Below are 12,850 nucleotides of genomic sequence, written 5' to 3'. Positions count from 1 at the left end.
ACCTTTTCTAGTACTGGTTCTCAAGTATTTCTATTAAGGACACTGGAAATAAGCCTTTCTCCCACTTTCCTCCTAGGTTCCTGATTTGCCAATTCCTATTCCACAGACTAATCTGGCCTTGGATTCATAGTCCCATAGTTTAAAAGCATGCACAAGGTATGTTCCTGTAATTCCCTGTATTTAGGGACATGTTCAGAGTTCTCCCTGATCCTGTTACTGGGCTGCTGAGCCCTGATCCTACTCGGTCTGCAGCTTTTAGCAAAAGCTAATTACCTACACTTCCTGACCTGTTGGCTGTGCTCTGTGCTGCTCTAAAATGTGGAATTCATACTGTCCTGTTTTTATTCTTTCTCATTCTGTCCTTTGGATGATATTCAGGTTCTTGGCTCTACAGACCTGTTAGGAGCTTTTAGCATTCTGGCATAAGTGAGCTGGGCTTTGTGCTAAAAGAGGCAATTAGAATGGGGAATAATTTCTTTTTGAAATTCTTAAGTTTCTATTTATTGGTGAGAGGTTTTTTCCTCCAGTCTGCAGCTGTGAAAATTCATAGAGCTCAAAAGGTTATTTGGTTTGGCAATTAACCACACAGAATACAAGGTTGAAAGCTCCAGTTTAAAAAAGGAAGTGATTCATTTTTACTTATAGCCATGATAAGCACCCAGTACTTCATGAAAGGCATTCACTCAGACTTATGTAAGAATTATTTAATCTTATATAATGCTCTTGTTGTGCCAAATCTTCAGAGATAATAAAAGGACAAATAAAAGCAGCAAGCATGCATGACCGATTTGGAACATGAACTGTCCATCTACTACTTCTAAGGAAAAAAAGCAGTCTTTTTTCAGGAGAAAATATCTGTGCTTTTAAGAAAAAAAGTGTGTTTTGTACTCCATTTTACACTTATATATGATATGTAGAGGAATTTGAAGCATAGTGTACAAGCCACTTGGAAAGGTTTCGTGGGAACTTGCTTAGTCATAGATTCCTGTAATGTGAACCTGAATAATATGATTGTAGCAAGCAAAAATCTGTTTCAGAGCTAAGGGAAACCTTCCAGCAGACATTAAAATCATGGGAAGAAAGCAAGTATTCCACTCTGTACTTGTTTTATTGTTTCAGACACATGCTCAGCTGTGTCTCCAGAGTGGAGTCTTGCTAATGCTTTACTCAATTATCTGTATCAGTCACACAGGATCAAGTTTTATGACCTGTCATTTCTGAACTCCAGGGCCCCTCTGCCACACGCCTCCCTGGGAGCCTGGCCAGGCTTTCCTCACACAGGACACTTGGCCTCCCTGGAGGGGCACCACATACAGCAAGACCCAAGGGCATTGGCCAAATGCCACTTTCGACCTTTGCAATAGGTTGCTGAAGGGACTGTGACAAAAAAGATCCACAACCTGACTTTCCTGGTTGCATGGAGTAGTCAGAGGTGTGTCACTGGCCATGGGAAAGTCTCCCCATGACCCCTCAGCTCAGCCTGGACCTCTGACCCCAGAGCAGCATCTCCCTCTGGAGCTGGTACTGGTTTCCCATTCCTGTCACAGCAGAGGCAACAGCCCACCAGAACAGCAAATGCACAGAAACTAAACCAAAACAGCTTTTACTTCCTAATCCTGGTGGCAAAGATTCAGGTTTCCTGAGGAAAAGCATGGCAGCTGTCACCAACCCTCAGAACAGATTTTGTCAGGCCAAGAAATAAGCTTTACAGATCACTTCTGCATCACTGGAACAAAAGGCAGATCCTGCCATCAGGCAATGCACTTACTGCTGTCAGACAAGGAGGGGACATGTGACAGCCACCCGAGGAACTGTGTGTAGGTGTGAAGAGAGAGCACAGCTTTCTCCAGGCTCTGCTGCCCAAAAGCCTGGCTGCCCCCACTCCTGCCCCAGCACTGACCACTGCTGAGGGACCAATCTCCACTGTGGTGGGTGAGCACCCATGTCAGGGTTGCACTGAAGTGTTTTCCTAAGGGATTTGAGACAATATTGCCAGGAAATGGGTGTAAGAGTGGGCTTTTCTTAATTTATATATTTTGAATAAAATAAAGTGAGTTTCCTATGTTCACACCTCTGCACAGGTCCAGCTCTGCCCAGCTGTAGCCTTCCTGGCTCACCCTTTTCCTAGTTTGCTGACAGATTTTTCACCATGAAATTATTTGATTGCCATTTATCTTTGTAATAGCTAGGGATTGCCATAAATTAGTTTTGTGTAAGTGAAACACAGCTCTGGACCAATGCTGCTGTTTGCCACTCATGCAGGTACAAGCACTGGAAGATCACAGAATTCTGTAATGCTAAGAGCATTTCTTACCCTATTTCTCACCTTTTCTGGAACTGTGCCCCAGCCATGTCCTGCTCAGGATGGGAACGTGGTGACAAGGAGCAACTCTCAGAAGAACATGGGTTGGCAGCTGCTGCTTGTCTCACACAGGCAGTGCCAGGGCTCTGCTCTCACAGGCTCTCTTGAGGCTGAGTGTGTTTGGTTTTAAGTTAAGCTACACCTAGTCAAATCTCCCTGTAGTTGCACAGTTTGTGGTAATTGGGAATGGGCTACAGCTGTGACAAGCAGGCTGACCAGCACTGAAAGCAATGAGACCTGGAGTGCCCAGGTGCACTGACCAACTACCAAAGGGAACAGAGGGCTCACAGGTGCAATGCATGAACACGATGGGTATAAAAGGTTGGGACAAAGAAAAAGAAGGGCAGAGCTTGCAGCCTTCTGAAGTAATGTGATGTTATTCTGTATATCATGGCTGTCCCAACTATGACATCTCCCTTTTTAACATATTTATTCATTTAAACTGCAAGGAATTCAACAAGTACTGCTTACACACTGTAAATCTGTATTCAATGAGAAATTTTACCCCAGTTTTATTTTGCATCTTTTGTTACAAAATCAGAGGGACAGCATCACTTCATCAATTCACCCCATGCTGAGCACCAAGTTGAAACCTGGACTAGAGAAAAGAGTCGTGGAAACCATGAAGATCACACATGTGTGACAGATGCCATGTCTGCCCCACAGCAGCACCATTACAGACATCTTCCATGGGTTATTGTGATGGCAGTGTTGGTGTAGAAACTGCATTGAAACAGACCCTGAAAATCTCTGGATGAACTTCTGTGACAGAGTAAAGAAATTTCATCACCCAGGTAAGAATTGCTGTCATTAGCAGATAGATCCTACATGCAGAAAGGCCCTGCAGTGAAGTGTCTGAGTGACAAGTTCCCTATGACCAATCTCCTCTTGCTCAGGCACTGAACAACATGCACAAGTCCCACCCCCAATGAACAAGGCTCCATTGGCATTGGAGTATAGTGTGAAGATGTTGGCATTTTAAGTGGGTTTCCAGTGCATTAGTTGTGATAATACTCTTTGAGGAGAAGGGTGGCTCTTGGCAGAAAGCCAAGGCTTGTGAGACAAGCAGAAGTTGTGATTTTTCTTAAAGCAGCAGCATTACAAGAGTGACTTAAAAACTTGGGTAAAAGTCTTCAGCTAAGCTCAGAACACTGTGAGACTTTCTGAAGAGTTTTCATTGCTTTGGTGTCTCTGACCTCCAGTCTACACAAGTGTGGCACAGAGGGAGATGCGTACAGTGCTGCAAATCCAACATTATATAGCACATTCCAGATGTCTTCCTAGGAAACATCTCCCACTTTCATGTCACAATAAAGGAATGTGGATGGCCTACTAAGAACACCGTGACACAAACCAATGCACACTACACAAGGACAGTGTGAGGTTCACATCAAAAGCACACAAAACACTAATGCAGGCAATCAAACTCCCAACTGCACAGTCCAATACTCCCTTCCCTGAGCCCAGATATTTGACAAAGAATCTTGCCTAATCCCTTCATGTGTACATTTAAGGAAGGACACGATTGTTCCAGATTGTACTGTGAGGATTTAAAAGTATAATTAGCATATTTGTTACTGATAGTTGCTGCAGGATTGATTGGATGATAAACAACTACAGTAATCTCCATTGAGACAGACTCAGCACTTGGCAGCAGGGCCAGAGTGGCTAAAATAACACTGTTCTCCACTTATTTTTTCTCCTGATAATTACTGCTGCAAGGCAGTAATCCACTTTATTTAATTCCACCTTACAAATATACATAATCTGGAGGTACAACTATCCCATTCACAAAGACATTTAAAAGGTCTGCTGGTCTCAGACTGGTAACGCTGTCCGTTGCAAGTGAAAAGAAGAGATATCAGTGTTCTTTTAAAGTGGAGCAAATAAAGGGTAGCTTCCAAATGTACAGGATTTTGCATAAGATGAGAGTTCAGTGGAGTGTAGACACTAATGCCACTGCTCCAGTCCTCTGCAGCCAGAGAAGCAATAGGGCTAGAAAAGGGGTTGTTGGGCCAGAGAGTGTCTGGCAGTGGGCAGTCTAGGGAGAGCTGCTGTCTAGGCAAGTCTCCTACACAGCGATCAAAGTCGCTGTGAGAATTAAATGAAGCTTCCTGCACACCTGGTCAAAAGTCATTTGGCACCAAATCTTAAACAGCTCTCCAGCCAACTGTACAATGTTTTAAAGACTGAGCTTCCAATCTAGCCCATAACACTTACCCAAGAACTCACATACAAAGCCTCCCCTCATCTCCAAAGTCTCCTTATTTATGCCAAGTTCAGCTGAACACTATTTATCCTTAGGCATGTCTTTGAATTATATAATTTTAAAAAAAGAGAAAAAGTATGTGTGATCTACACTTTTTTACAGGATTTACATTATCATTGAAAAGCTTTAGTTCCTTCCTTTGTTACCAGTGATTTCTCCAAACCTCTCAGCATATTGGTGAACACATGCTACCTAATGGCCCCGGTTGGGATAGCAACTGGAACCACAGGGTTTCTGCTGCACCCTGACAGCTGTGGATCCCGGTTTTCTAATCAGTAATTTCCCACCACATAGAGCCCTACAACCTCTTACCTTCTTGCTCATGAATATTGTCAGGGTTTGATAGGGTTCTTTCCAGCCTGTCAGGAAAGAAGAATCTGCTCATCTAAGAGAAGGTCTCCAGTGGCACACGTGGGGCAGGGAAACTTCAGGCTGTGGTCGTGAGCAGTGCAGCAGCTCTGGAGGCAGGACTGGCCTGAGGTCAGCCAAGGTGACCTGCAAAAGCCTTAGGGAAGCCACGGTAACTTCACCTGATGCACTAGTCACTGTATGCTGCTTTGGAGTGAAATACTCTTGCCTCCCCAAGTATCTTAATATTAAAATCTAAAGATCTTTAAAAGGCTAGAAAACTTTGAATTGTCAAGGAAAAGAAAATACTTATTAAGTTGACACCAACAGTGATTCTATTAGCACAGGGCAAAAATACGTCTGACCTGATCCAGGTTAGATTCTGTCTATTTTTGTATTCCCTTGAGTGGCTGCCAGACCTTCTCACAACTGGTGCTAAATAAAAGAGCAAAATTAAAGTTTGGGAAATTTTTTTCATTCCAACAAGTGAAAGAAAATTCTATCTAAAAGTATTTTTTTCTTCTTGCTATTAATATAACATATGAGCAGAGCCCTTGAGAGGTCATGTCCGAGCCAGCCTTTACAGGAGGATATGAGTAAGGCACAAGTCATCAGGAAAACAGCAGCCTCAATCACCAGATCACTAAGATGATGTGGATGAATCATCCCCCATTCCTGTGCTGCACATTCTCCCAGGTAAACAAAGACAATGACACTCACCTTTGTGAGGGAGGTTTATGATCAGCAATATGCAGGCATTAAAACTGAAAATAATGAAGAGTTTCCCTGCACAAGGAACATGATTAGAGACCTAGAAATTCTTCTAGATGCTCAATACTCTCAATGGAGAAAAAACAATGCATTTCCCATTGGAAGGCATATAAAGGTTGATGTGGGGAAACATGAAATTAAGCCTCAGTGGTATGTGCCCTTCCCTTTTCCAAAGATAGATAAAATATAACTCCCCAGTATCTCCAAAAAGGGAATTTGAACATTTTCAAGACTTCTAACATAGAAAAGCTCCCTGGTTTTGTGAGACTCCCAATGTACACAAATATCATTGTTGAGCATCTAAAATTAAAAGCAACTTAATTCAGAAGTAAAACGGGAAGATTTCTTGTTTCAAATGTTTCTCTGTATGAACAATTTCCTCCTTCATTACTCCACTTCCAGTATTTTTGCTTCTGTCTATAACTGTGTGAAGAGATTTTAAAGCTTTAATTAATTTTGCAATTCCAAAGAGCTTTCCTTAATTGCTCATGTCAAACATCTATTTCATGTATTTAAAAATTTATAAAACAATTCTGTGCTGTCAGGAAGACAAAGTTTATATTATTAATTGCATGTAAGGTCCCATGCTTACATTCATTTCGCTCGTTCACTTCTGGCAGGAAACTATTTTAAAAAGCATAACATTCACACAGTAGTTCAGTGTTTGCCTTCATGGTGCATTTTCTTGCCATTCCTTCAGCTGAGGTACAGAATTCATCAAGTTACCCAGCTTGGAGGAGTTTCTCACCCCCAGATGCCACCCTGAATGCTCCAAGTCACGGCTCAGTGGTAAGGGCAGCAGCACAGAAGACAAGTGAAGCTGTCTGTCAGCTTGACTGATGTTCTTTGCATCTTCACCAAACACAAATTTGCATGGCCAAACTAACAAGCTTGCAGTGTACTGCCTTGTACTTCTATTAATAGCTGTGTGATTAATTGGTTACAGCCCATTATTAGAACAAACACAGCCAGGAATTCTGCTTAAAGAAAATGAATCAGGATTGGGCTGGAGGCCGAGTTTAGCAAGGATTTGTATCAGTTCATAAATTCTTAAGGTGAATGACATGGAAGAAAAAAAAAAAGTTTCAAGGAGTTCTGAGATACAGGGATTCAACACCAGCCTCACAGGACTCAGAACTATAGCCCAAGTAAATACATACCTTTGGCAGTCCATGGAAAATAAGGCAGTCTAATTCTGCAGACCTTGTTTAGATAGGACTTGCAGCCATAGTGCCAGAGAGGCAGTGACTAATTTCCCATCACCTCTTACAAACTCTCACAGGAGTTCTTGTTACACAGGATTCCAGAACTTTATTTATGGCTCATGGGGCTTCATAGTCCTGTTCCCTTTCCCAGAAGTATTTATTTCAGACCACATGACTACCTGACCCTCTGAAAGACCAGCTTTGAATTGGGATAGGGGAAACCACAAACATAACTACTGATAAAGCATTTAAACACTAAATCCTTTTGCTCTAAGTCTCATGTGGAGTTGCAGGGTAAGGTAGAGAAACTCCAAAAATTCCAAAAGAGGGATTAAAAGGCAGCATGTTGCACTGCAGAATTTCACACAGCTTCACTACCTTCCATTGACCATTTCAGTCTACATTTTTGGGGAACTGAAAATCTATGCTCAAGTATTTTATACTGAATACATATGGGAATGTTTATGCCTGTTCATTCTAGGTGGAAGTATAAAGATTACTTACAGGACTCCTGCCAGAAATTTGAGTCAGAGAAGTAATATAGTTTATGAATAAAGAACATTTGCTTCATAAGCCTTTCAACTTTGTAGGTTGTCACAAGTGCCTTTCTGTCTACAACACTGAAATGGTGAACTCTTGGGCCTTCCAAAATGCAAACAGGAAGGAGTAGCCTATTGCTGTTCCCCTACAACTTCACAGGACTGCAGAACTTGGCTAAAGCCCAGACCAAAAATCCATTTCACAACGTCAGTTTTTAAGCCCCGCCCCAGCTTTCAAGGTAGGATGAAGCACAGTTCACCTATTCCAATCAATACTGATGGTATTATGTGGACACCAGTACCAACATTTTTTACAGTGAATACCTTTGATTCTGAAATCCCAGACAAGGTGCATACACAGCACAGACATAGCCACTACAAATCCTGACAAGTTCTACATTTGTTCTTCTGTTTTCTGAGTTGCAATATATTCTTGGTATGTTGTAACAATCAGAAAGCCCATTTCAGTTTCTTGTAAAATGTGAGGCATCCACATCTTTACCATACAAAATACAAAACAAGGCCAATCCCACCCAGTTTGCTTTTTAAAGTCATCATGTTTAAATCCCTGGCTATGATGCCACCTGCATGAGTAAAGAGAGACTATCAGTAAGCTACCAGGGCTGTTCAGGCCTCACCAAAGCTGACGAGAGCCCTTTAATTTACAGCAAACTAAGCCTGAAATAAGTTTTTCCTCTGTGTTTGACCTACAGACCTACATATAGGAGAATATATCCTGCACTAGTGAATAATTTTGTGCACACTGCAAGAAAAAATGTATCAATCCCATATCTCTGGTGTATGTGCCCTCTGTAAAAAATCTCCAACAGATTGTACTCAGGCTTTCTTCCAACACTGGACTCTTTAGGAATTAGCAATTCCTGCCTTCTGAAGCTACTTATTTACTCCTAAATACTTGAGTTCATTTCTGGGGCAGAAGTATTCTGAAAGCGTTGATGGCCAGTTTCATAGCAAGAGTCAACCTTGAGAATAAGCTAAAAAAAGAAAGACAAAATATAAATTCAAGGCATCTCTATATTCAGTACCTCCAGATATAAAGAGAATCAGGAGAATTATTTTAAGACAAATGAGATGGTGTGGTCAGACTAATTCCTAATAACCGAGATGCTGGCCACCACTGATCTAAAAGCATGGCTCTAATTTAGTTCTGTTCAATATATTGTATCTTAAATGTATCTTTCAGTGACTACTGGTATTATGCTATAAAGGTTATACAAAAAGGAGAGTTCTTGTCATATTAAACCTCAAACTTTAGCATGGTATCTTAATACTGGAAAAATATAATGACTCCTGAAGAAAACTAAACCCTCACAAAAGCAACCCATATCCCCAGTGGGTTCTGCTGGGGTACCTTCATAGTGCTTTGTATTTAATAGCACTGGAACTGGCACTTCCTTGAGTCAGCACAAATTCTCAAATGCCTGTGCTTGAAAGGGAACATCATTCTGCCTTTGTGGTGTTGTCAAGTCAAAAAGCCAGACAGAGAGACTGCTGACAGCAGAAACTTGTTACAAAAACCAAGCAATAAACATCATTGTTTTCTGGCAAAAGTAGCTACATATGTTGTACTTCCTATGTTTATTTTGTGGCATTACTGATTGAGACAATAGCAAAAAGCATTGTCATGGAATATTAAAATGATAATTGATCTTTAAAGTGGCTCTGTGTATGCACTGGTTCAAGTATTAAGGATGAGCAAAAACCATTTGTCAAACTCCCAGACTGAACTTTGATGAAGCTGCTTGGTAGAAAGCATGCTTTTAGATGGAGACTGGAAAGCCCAGACATAATACATAAAACCCCACATTCTGCTCAGTTACACTCAAGTTGCCTGTAGTTCACTGAGTTTTTGCACTGTTAGTTATTTTGAACCACTATAGAAGCAAATTAACTGAATTTCTAAATATTATCACACCTAGGCTCCTAGAATATACCTCAGGTAACTCTTGCACAATTTTTTAAGGACTGAGCTCAGATAATCAAATATTTAATATCATTTAATCTAACAATTTACAATTAATTCCCAGATTAAACTCTAAATGTGTCATTGATAACAGAACCGAAACAGTTTTAATGTTATCTTTTTCCCTGAGCAGATTTAAAAGTGAAACTGTCATGTGTATTTCTTCTACTGAGAACAGTACAGCAAAATGCAATTATGAAGATGCTTTTTGTGGCCAAACTTAGGGCTTAATTGTACAGCTACCTGCATGAAAAAAAAATCAAGCTTCAACTACCAGATGTAAAAATTTAATCTAGATCACTCTTATCATTTACTGTACCAATGTATTGTTTCAGAATACACCTATGCATTTTCAGTGGTTACATACTGTAAGCCCCATGCTAAGCATGCATATCACCTCCAATTATTTACATGGTTTTGTCAAAATATCTTCAGGTTTCACATTTGGACATTTCCCACTTTGCTTCTCTTCCAAAAACATCAGAACCATCTGTTCGTAGTTTTTGTTGGACGTAACTTGCTGGTCACTGCCTAAAGAGCTTGTAAGCAATTCTCTCAAGTTGATTTTAGCAGAGCACCTAGTTATTAAACTTCAGCTTTTTCAATCTTCATATGCCTGCTTTAGTCTATTGCTATGGCATCTGCATTGTAACAAGAAAGACACTCTCCCTAAAGTGCTCCTTGAAGTTCTCACAACTAGAATATAGGGGCTTAACTCTATCCCTTCCTACAACTTCCATAACCTTCAGTAAATTGGTACCTGCACTGGTGACAGTGGCAGCACAGTAATTTCTGCACTGTGTAGAGATCCAGGGGTGCCAGCTCCAATCCCAGCAGCAACAGACTTGTACTAACACACTGCTGTTTGTGGGCTAATCATGCTTGCATTTCAGAAGACTAATTAGTTTGGGCACAGCTCTATGCTAAGTTCAATATCTTTGCACAGTCACACACTCCACAGATATTTCCTTCCACCTTCCCACACATATTTGTCTCAATTAGACACTACATACTGATGGGTCTACCTGTGGCCAAAATTTCTGTATGGTAGAAAATTTTGCTCCAAGATACACTACTACTCTAGAAAGGAACAGAAGTAATAAAAGTTATTAAAATCTCATCGTTTGCAAGAGGTCTAAATCAGAATTCCTGTTCAGAATCAGTAAGAGTTAATTCTCAAGCTTGGCCTGGCTAAGAAAGCATTGCAACAGCACTTAAGGCAGAAATTATATAAAACCAGGATGTAAAAGTATTTTTCTAAAAGTATTAATTTACTGACACTAATGATGTCGTATATTATCCCATCTGCCATAAAAACTGATAAGCTGTGATGAAGACTCACTCAGGTTTGTTACAGAATATAAATGTGATGACTGTTCTACTTGAAATTGTTCAAAATCTTAGCATTAATTAGAATGAAGTGAAATGCCAGTGAATACAGGAAAAAAATGCATGTATTGAACAGCGATGGAAGTACTTGTCCCCTGCCTGCACATATCCTTAGGTATCAATTCTGAACGCACTTATCTTGCCAAACCAGTTATTAAATGTAAGGTAATGCACATTCTGTATATTTTTCTGTGATTGAAATCTGATTTCATAAATGTCTACAACTTTTACATAGGATTTTTCTGGCCTTGTCTATCCTTTCTCTTTTCTTTCAACCAATAAAGCTTGTTCTAAGAAAACAGGGAACAAACCAAAGAAATAAGAGACCCAAAGCCAAAATCAGTTACTTTTGTATATGTTGCAATAATCATTGAGTCAGCAAACAAAATCAAAAACTCAGTTAATTTCTGCTTGAAAGTTGCCAAAAAAGTGACATGCAAAGATTGAGTTTTGGGACTACCTGCAGTAAAGTTATATTCAGTGCAATACAACTGCAAGCAAGCACTGTTCTGCCAGCTCCCCTTTTCAGGTGTACAACAGGGAATCTCACAATAGATGCGTTTAAGAAAACAGTAACAATTACAGTAAAAATTACTTTTGGGCTGAAATTAAACAAAACCAGGGAGAAGATACAAATTTTCAGCTTTTTTAGATGGAGGGTCAACTTCAATTTCTCTCGACAGCTTAAGCTGTTGACACAGAAATTTTGACTGCTGCTAAATGTTGCCTTCACATAGCTGTACTACTCAGATTTCACTAAATCTCCATCATAACTTAACATGCTGTTCTGTAACATTTTATTGCACTTAAATACAAAGTAAATAGTCCAATATAGCCGAGTTATTTTTTAATTATCTTGAATATTCTAAAAATTAAGTCAAATGAACAATATTAATTTGAATTGAAACAGATTTGATTGCAGTTCACATTAGAGAGGACTGCATATCATCACTGTAGTAAATGGCTCAGTCTTTTTACTTCTAAACCAAAGGGTCTTATCTTCAATTAATTTTATTTAATGCATCATGAATGATTCATGATTAGTTTTACTTCATCACTAACTATTATTCTTGTTCTCTCTAATATTTGCATTTAATAGACAGATTAAATTTTGGATTTTCTTGGTAGTTACCGCAAGAGATGAACCAATGCAATATATTTGTTCTAATGTAACTTCTGCACTCTAAAAATGAAAGACAGTAATTTTGGAAGTGAAAGTCAAAATAAAAATCATCACTTTTTAATTAAATAGCCATAACACCTAAATTAATATAGTTCTAGTCATCCCACTGAAGTAATTTCTATTGCTAAATGTTTCATCACTACATGCTCACATGACAATGTTAAAAATTTGTTAAGGAAATGTCATTGCAAACAAAGTTGCTGATCAGAAGCAGTTTGCTCAGCACTGGTACCAGTGTTCCCTGAGAGCTAAAGTGGACTTCTGGTCATTTGCATTATCTGCAAGAAGAGTTTCCTTCGACAAGTCCAACCCAATTAACTAACTATAGTGAAACTAAAGGTAAAAGAAAGAAAGAAAGGAAGATTCTCCTCAACTACACTTTTTAAATCTTTTTACAGCTTTAAAAATCTGCTACTTATGAAATGCTAAAGGGTGCAGTGTTTAGGAAAATGTTGTTTTATTTACAAATAATACTACCTTTCATAAAGCCATTTTTAGATTCAAAACATTTTTTCCTTCCTGCATTGAAAGGAGATTCTCTTGCAAAGCAAAATGCCTAACACTAATTGAATCCAATTAGAACATGAAATAAACTGTTGCATAAGAATTGGGAATGCAGAATTTCATTACAACCTATAATCTGAACAACAGTACACTCCTCTATACAACTACTTAAATGTAGGGAAACAATTCATATTTGGTTAACAAAATGCACTGCTTAACATAAAGGCTGACTTGCAGTTGAAAGAATTTTTAAAATTACTAATCAAACTAAATTAGTCTCTTTTCTAGAAAGCAAT

The sequence above is a fragment of the Lonchura striata genome, chromosome 8, assembly GCF_050655825.1.
Source record: "Lonchura striata isolate lonStrDom1 chromosome 8, ASM5065582v1, whole genome shotgun sequence".
Classification (NCBI taxonomy): Eukaryota; Metazoa; Chordata; class Aves; order Passeriformes; family Estrildidae; genus Lonchura; species Lonchura striata.
The sequence above is the reverse complement of the archived record's forward strand: the minus strand, read 5'-3'. Positions refer to the sequence as shown.